The 8,669-nt window shown below is 33.9% G+C and overlaps 1 long non-coding RNA gene across 1 annotated transcript; it reads left to right on the top strand.

The window, feature by feature from the left end:
* Positions 1-6,310: 6,310 nt before the first annotated feature.
* Positions 6,311-8,427, top strand: LOC132638156 (uncharacterized). Its single transcript, XR_009581615.1, has 3 exons — positions 6,311-6,498; positions 7,153-7,218; positions 7,888-8,427. It is a non-coding gene; the product is annotated as an uncharacterized LOC132638156 (long non-coding RNA).
* Positions 8,428-8,669: the final 242 nt, after the last annotated feature.

The raw sequence follows: 8,669 nt of genomic DNA, 5'->3' as shown, positions 1-8,669 counted from the left end.
AATTACCAACATCAATCTTTGAGAAGCTAAGATATAATATTGGTATGCGACGTCTCCGAGATATCAAGTGAAGTTCCTATCAAGGGGAGCAACGTACGCGTTGTACTCTTTTTTCCTTCACCAAGGTTTTATCCCAATTGGGTTTTCCTGGTAAGATTTTTAATAAGACAACACTCAATGCGTATTGTAAGATGTGTGTGCTCTTTTTCCTTGACTAAGGATTTTTTCCACTGAATTTTTCCTAGTAAGGTTTTAACAAGGCACACTATCTCTCAAATGGACATCGAATGGAGAGTGTTATGAATACATTACGGTGATGAATACATTTACGTTATTTGGATGCCCATTTACTTTCCTAAGTTTACACTCCATGAACCATTTGTATACATGTATCCATTTATTAAGATCACTTATGTCACGACCCAAACCGATGGGCCGTAACAAGTGCTTGACCACTACTGGCCAAGCACTTCTATGCTTGCATTTACTTCTCACTGACTGTCCTGGGCCCATATACAATCTGTAACTGTGCTATACTGTCTCCCGAACAATCAACATAAGAAACACCGTACTGGGAACTCACGGCCAACGTATACATATAAGTATATACACTGAGAATAACAGCTTGAGCCGATTTGGCCGCCACACATATATACTGAACAACAAAATACACGCCGACGAGGCTGCATAATATCACGACTACATATATGGAGTACAAACTGTAGAAATGACAGGACAAGGCCCTGTCGTACCCATATATGTACGTAACGGAATAGCATACCCAAAGGGCTGTAGCTCCGGAACAATGGAGCGTACTGACTACTGCTGAGGAGAGATCCTACTGCTGTGGACCGTCCGACTGGCTACCTGATCCTGCGGGCCTGAACGCAGCGTCCACAAGAAGGGACGTCAGTACGAGTAATGTACCGAGTATGCAAGGCATGAATAATAACATATGATGGATACATAGCATGAATAATAAAACAAAGAAAATATAGCATATCATAAGATAAAAGAGTAACTGTACATATGAGTGCCTTTTTGGCGGGTACCATGCATGCTTAGTGTTGTGGAACGTGCAGCCCGATCCATATATATACATATATACAGATATCCATAGTAATACTTTCTTTGAAAAACATTTCTTGTTCATGTATACAGAAAATATAACATTTCATATTGCCGAGGCGTCGGCTTCAATCCATTTAGCCACATATGTCCCGCGTCCGGGATGATATCATATCATATAATACCAACTGATCAGGTGATTACGCGTATCTAACGCTCTGGCCCTCTTTCCCATATACATATACATGTATCATGTACATATATCAGCGTCTAAAGCGCTCTGGCCCTTTTTCCCATATTCCCCATATACATATACATATATCATATAAGCAGCATGCATGAGAGGTCAAGAAAAGCTATAACTCTATCGGAGTGACGTAAGGTCGGTAACCTCCGATTATATTATGGAATAATCATCATCGCTTTGTCTCACCTTGAAGGAACAATTATTATAAGGTGAGACTATCAATGAAGAATAACATCAAGAGAAAACATAGAATAAGGTCATAAATCTCATAAGGCGTCAATTCATATACAACTTTGAAGTCTTTTGAAAACAGAGTCATTACCAAAGAATAAAATCGAGGATTAAGAAATAGCTCAATATTCTCATATTTATATCGTCATTGAAATCATAGCTTGGAACCTTTAAACATGAAATCGTTCTCATCATAGTCACCATAGAAAAATATTCTCATCTTTGGCATCATTGTCATCATGATAAAAACATGTCCATCCTTGTTGTCATAAGAGCTTACAGAATCATAAACCTCTGTTTTGGAAAAACATTTACGGGTTATCGGGAAAGGAATCATGCCTTGGAATCATAGACTTCTAACTTTTGAAAATAAAGAAGTTATGGTAGCATTTATGAAATCGTAACATAGGAATCATGCCTTTGAAAGAAAGGGACGAGCCTTAACATACCTGTTCCAAGTCTACATTTAAGAGGATTTACACAATCGTTAGACTCATCGTTATACGCTTGTCTTAGTCCTTCAAATAAATCCATTTATAATCTGTCAAATTCGGGCAGCACCTCCCCTGTTTATATGTCTAACCCGAAATTGTAATTCCGCAACCAACAACAACAACAACAACAAAAACAACGACAATCACATCATTTCCAACACCAATATGTACCATAAAACATCCCACACGATGTTTTTCAATTTTCACAACCAACCAACTCGCTATACAATTATTTAACGACTTTATCTCCGTAAATAAACCAAAATTAACATTAATAATAGGAGATTCATACCTTATTCTTGTTAAAACAGTGATCTCACTATTAAAAACTAGCTATTTACCTACGTGGGCTTACCGAGGGACAAATTCTATGTAGCTATTCCGAGGGACTTTGCCATGGTGTACCTCGGAAAAGTCAAATATTTTAATTTTTTATTATTTTTTAGAGATACCGAGGTACATCCCTCGGTAAATTATATGACTTTTTTACAGTCAACATTTATTTGACTATACCGAGGGACTCTCTCGGTACATAATAAAAAACAATTAAAATTTCTGAGAGAGACCCTCGATAATATAAATACAAACATTCTGAATTTTTTTTTCCTGTACCGAGGGACACCATCAGTATATTAATAGAAAGTAAATGAAATTAAATAAAATGTACCGAGGGAGTCTCTTGATAAAATAGATATAATTATTTTGAGTTTTCTTTTTTAAAGTACCGAGGGATGTCTCTCGGTATATTTAATTATGTAAAATTGAGTATTTAATATATATATATATTTAAACAAATAATAGCGAGTTGTCAATTGATAAGTCCCTCGGTAATTGCTTAAAGTTTTATTTTTTCCTTTTTCAGTTACATTATCGTTCTAGACTTACCGTAAGAAAATTTAGTAGTACCACTTATTTATTGTACTAAGTTGGCATTTGGCCATGAAAACCAATTTGTTTTTCACGTTATTTGAAATTTTGAAGTTGGAGTTGAAGTTAGAGTTAAAGATGGAGCTGTGTTTGGTTAGAGTTTTGCAAAGAATATTTGGTTGTTTGAATATATTGAAAGTGAAAAAAGTGAAAAACATGTTTCTAGGTGTTTTCCAAATTCCAAATATAACTTGGAATTTTCATGCTCAAACGTTGATTTTCAAATAAAGTGAAAACGTTTTCTGGGAAAAGGTAGAAGTATATTAGTGGTATTCTTAAGTAATATTATTGTAACTTATAAATTGATAAATACACTAAGTAACAGTCAATCATTGGTATCTTTAAGAAATATTCTTTATTGATTAGTCTATACGTCAATATTTACAGTAATTGAAATTGTATTTGTGATATTCTGTCATGTTACAACCACTTAATGAGTCTGAATGATTATTAAAGATCTATAACAAAGTCTTAAATCATTAACATGTCAATTAAAAAAAATTCTATAAAGATGGCAGCTCACCCCTTCCTCCCTTTAATCATCGCTACCGCTACGGCATCCCCCATCATTATCAATTATCATCATCGCCTACTATCTCTACTCACAACCACTGCCATTGTCAATTACTACAATCAACGTTCGTTGTCACTAGTCACTGTTTACAATCACCACCACTAACCACCGTTTCTACAATAACCATCGTTCATGACTACCTACAATCACCACCATTAGTCACCACTATATATTATTAATCACCGTCATCATTCACCACTATATATCGTCAATTACCGTCATCATTTACCAACACTATTAGTTATCACTATCAATCACCACCACCAATCACTACCATCAACTTCTATTACCGGCATTCATTACCACTAGCTACTACCCACAATACCACCATTAGCCGACACCATCTTTAATTGACACCCACAACACCACAACTAGTCATTGCTACCACCAACCTTCATATAATATTTTTAATTTTCTTTTAATAACATATTAGATTAACTTTGTATTGTATTAAATTTCATACTAATTTTTAAAAATAAAGAATATTTTACACATTCAGATGTCGGAAAACAAACAGTCTTAAGTCTTAACTCTTGATAATGCGGTATTCAGACCTTAATACAACATCTTAGTATTCATATGTGTATTTAGATTTAGACATATAATTCTTAATTCAAATCTCAATATTCAGATGTTCATTCAGATTCTGACATCTTAATCTTAATAAAAACAAATGAGATCTTAGTGAGTCTTTTTGTGATTGGAGAAAACATGATTTGACATTTTCAAAAAAAAAAAAAAAATTCACTCTTTTAGGATAAATTCATCTTTTATTAAAAGAATCTCAATTTTGTCTTAACAAATACTCCATCCGGATAAAAAAAAGAGTCCACTTAGTCTTTTTTTCTTAGATAAAAAAATGAGTCCACTTATCAAATCAAGAAAAAATTAACCATGTTTTTCCATATTTGCCCGTATTAAGTGTTATATGATCAAATCCTAATGCTTATTTAATTAGCGGTAATTTAGTCAAATTACCTATTTTTGTCTAGGAGTTAGTGTTTTCTTAAGAGGTATGCAAATGGCTATGTGGATTCTTTTTTTGATCCGGAGGGAGTATAAAATATATTTTGTCAAGTTAAATTTTTATTCAACTGGTTGTTCGATCTAAAGCGGTTTTGATTTAAATTATAAATATTTAAAGTGATTTTTTCGTAACTTTTCTACATAATTTTACGGTTATTATCTACATTTTAAAAAATTATTTACTTATTATCTCCAAGATTATAAGAGATTTTTTAATGCTATATACTTAGAGCCAAAAAAAAAAAAAGCTGACAGAAAACTTAAAAGGGAAAAGATCAAAAGCGGGAAACTTAAAGCGCCAAAAATTTCAGCAAAAAGAAAGAGGGAACCTTTTCAACTTAGGTTTTTCCACTTCTTTTTCCGCAAAAACCTTTCCACTCTTCTTTTTCACTGATCGATTCCATTTTCACGAAAAGAAATGAAAAAAGACAAGACTACGAACAGAGGGAAGCTAAGATTGAAGTTGCAACATATTCAATTGGTATTTAGAAGCTTTTCTTTAGATCTTCCCCCAAATCCCTTTCTATCAATCCACACCAGGTATAATTTTCCTAATAGCGAAATATACCCTGAAATTCTATCTAATTTGTTCGGAATTAAAATTTATTTGATCTTAACTGTGTTAGATAATCCTTTTTTGCCTTTTTATTTTGAATATCTAATTCTCGTGTTTTTAGGGCATTTTTCTTATTAATGTAAATACGTGAAATTTCAGATGTTTGTGTCTTAAGTTTGCATCTTTTTGTGATTTATTTTTTGTTTGGGAAATTAAGGTTTCCAATTACATAGTTCTTTCTCTGATTTTTTATGGGTTTGAAATGCAAACTGTTTTGTTCTTTAGGGCATTTTTTGTTATACTGAATGTATATAATCGAAATTTCATATTGTCTGTGTCTAAAGTTTTCATTTTTTTTGGGACTTATCTTTGTTTGTTGAAATTAAGATTTCCAATTTTTTTGTCTATTCACGACTATGTCACTTTCCCCCCTCATTTGGATTATGAAGAATTGGTTGCAAATTATGGAGATCCTTCTAAGTTTCTGAAATTTTAGGAATTCACTTTACAACTAAACATAGTCAGCATAATATTTAAGATATCTAACTTTGTTATTAATTAACCCATAGAGTATAAATTTTATTGCAAATTGTAGTTGCTTAATTTGCAAATTGTGGTTGCTTAATTTTCAGCATCTTTCCGTTAGAGTTCTTGCCTTCGGTATTGCTGCTGCTGCTGAAAAAGAAAGACCATAACCCTTTCGCCGTTGCCCCCGCCAGTCGTGGTTCCCTTCTCTCCTCCCCCTCCCTCCCCCCAACCCCAAGAATTCTATTAATTTTTCTTTCAAAATCTATGATGAACTGGTCTGGTTTTTTCGTAATGAGTTGGTTTTGTTCTTTGAGATCTTTTTCACCCTCGTCTCTGTTTAGGGGTTTGTTTTCTAATTCCTGAAATCTTTGTATTTTTTGTTTTGTTGTTGATTGAACATTTCCTTTACCTCTTTTTCCGGTTGTTCCCTGCCTTTTATGTGATTAAACCTTTTGTTTGTAGACTATGAGGAGCTCAAAAAAGGGTCAAAAGCCTGGTTGACTTGGGACAGATTACTGGAAGGAGCTTAATCAATACTGGGCTACGCCAGAGTTTCAAAAGAAGAGCACTAAGACAAAGGCAGCTCGAAAGTCTAAGAAGGGTGGCTCATTACACCCTTGTGGTTCAGTGTCCATGGGGACTGCTTGGAGAAAATTGGTATGTGTTTCAGCATTTAGATGGTAGCAAATACAAATAATGACTTAAACAACATTAACTTTGTTTATTTCATTTGCAGGAAGTTTCTCTTGATAGACCACCCACCCGTCATGAGGTATGGAAGAAGACCCATACGAAAATCGAAGACGGAAAAGAAGTTTGGGTCGAGCCATGGGCAGAGGATACCTATGTAAGGTCTAAACTTACTTGGAATATATTTGACTAGTAATATTATTTTATAGTTCCTGGTAAGAGTTAAGACTCTACTTCTATATTTTGCTCTATCAAATTGAAAACAGATGCAAAACTGTGTATTTCAAGACGTTCACTTCTTATACTTACCTAACAACATGCTTGAAATACTCATTGACTTACTTTTTTCACCTGAGATGTATACGGGCCTTTTCTACTGACTCTGTAAATATATGTGGCAAGATAGCAAGAGATTACAACTGTAAAACCTGAGATATTTGTTGATTAATGCATCACGCATCGTTAGCCATATATTTCTCTTCTGATTGTTAAGGCATGTTAGAATTTTATCAAACTGGTGATTTGGCTTTTGCTTATTTGGTTCCAATAGACAAGATTACTTGTGTCTAGTAAGGCTAGGGAATAGGAAAAGAAAAAGATTATGGGTAAACTTGAAAATGGACACGTTATGACAAGCCTTGTATGAACTGTAAGCTCTTCTAAAGAATTGAAGCTGCCATAGGCTATACATCCTCTACCCTCTGAACTTTTGGTTTATTTCGTGCAGTTATTCTTTCATTTATATAACGATGTTTATAGAAAATTAGGAAATGTTGAAATATTAATTGTTGTCATTGAATGTATTGTGCAGGAGGTACTGCCTATATTATCTCCTCGTCTTGGTGTTGAGGCAAACTAGAGCAATGCTTGATTTTTGGTAATACTTTTCTGCCATTTATCGATGATTTTGGCTATCATTTCTTACATCCCTGATCCATAAAAATGAACCTTGTCTATTAATCTTTGCTGAAGGACAAATGTATTTGTTAACTGTCACTTACTCTTACCTACTTTCTCAAATTGAAATCAAATGTAAAACTGCAATGGCATACATTTTCTGATTATCACTTCTCAGTTTCTTTTTGCACTATCAAATTGAAAACAGATGCAAAGCTGTGTATTTCAAGACGTTCACTTCTTATACCTACCTAATAACATGCTTATACCACGGAATACTCATAGACTTACTTTTTTCACTTGAGATGTATACAGGCCTTTTCTATTGACTCTGCAAATATATGTGGCAAGATAGAAAGAGATTGCAGGTTAATACCTTTGAAGCTTGGACATTTCATACTTATATTAGTCTTATTCACATTGACATAAACCTGCTTTGAAAATATATGTTGACAAGTGAAAACAAGATTTATCTGGTTTAAGATTCAAATATTCTGAAACCTTGGAGATTCTGCCCATCCGAACATCGGCTGGGCAGCTTGCTAAAAAGCTACTCAAGTAAAATGAAGTTATCTTGTATTGTTTTTTTCCCTTTTCAGAATTTATTTTATACCGTTTGTTTATATTCTAAAGTTTACTTTTCATGTAGAATCGATATAATCTGGAGAGGATGTAGAGGTGAGGTGATCAGAAGCATGGAGACGATGAGGATCAGGAGAATAGAGAGCATCGAGAGGCAGAAATGGAGTATTGGGTGTCAATTGTTATTTTTTTCTGACTTCTGTTATTTTGGATTGTTTGAAGTCTAGTGGGATGATTTTGATATATGTTTGCATAACGTCGAAGTTGGTTGGATATGTACGATGTTTGTTGGCTTAATTTTAATGCTTGAATCATTTCAGGGTATTTTTATTATTGTTTTGATGGCTATTATTGGCTTCTTTTTTTTTATTTCTATTGAAATCTTTTATATAGCAGGTGGTGCGGTAAAAAATAGGTACTGCTTGCCAAAATAATACCAGAAATACTGAGGGACTTACCGATAGAGTCCCTCGGTAACAAGTGTAATTGCAAATCTCAGATTTTCAGGTTACCGAGGGACATCCCTCGTTAATTTTCAACTATCAAAGTACTTTGAATTTACCTTACCGATGGACATTCCTCAGTAAATGAAAAATATAATTGTTAAATATTTATATTGATCGAGGGTTGTCCCTCGGTGTATTTAAATTTTTTTAATTTAATTAACATTAACATATCGATGGATGTCCCTCGGTAAATATATATCAATATTATATATATTTTTTAAGTACCGAGGGGCGTCCCTTGGTATATTTAATTTTGCATGAATATGAGGGAAGGGAAGTACCGAGGGATGTGTGAGGGTCTCCATCGGTATTTGCTGAGTGTGTCCCTCGGTATTATTTACCA

The sequence above is a fragment of the Lycium barbarum genome, chromosome 4, assembly GCF_019175385.1.
Source record: "Lycium barbarum isolate Lr01 chromosome 4, ASM1917538v2, whole genome shotgun sequence".
NCBI lineage: Eukaryota > Viridiplantae > Streptophyta > Magnoliopsida > Solanales > Solanaceae > Lycium > Lycium barbarum.
This window is presented reverse-complemented; position numbering and strand designations above follow the sequence as displayed.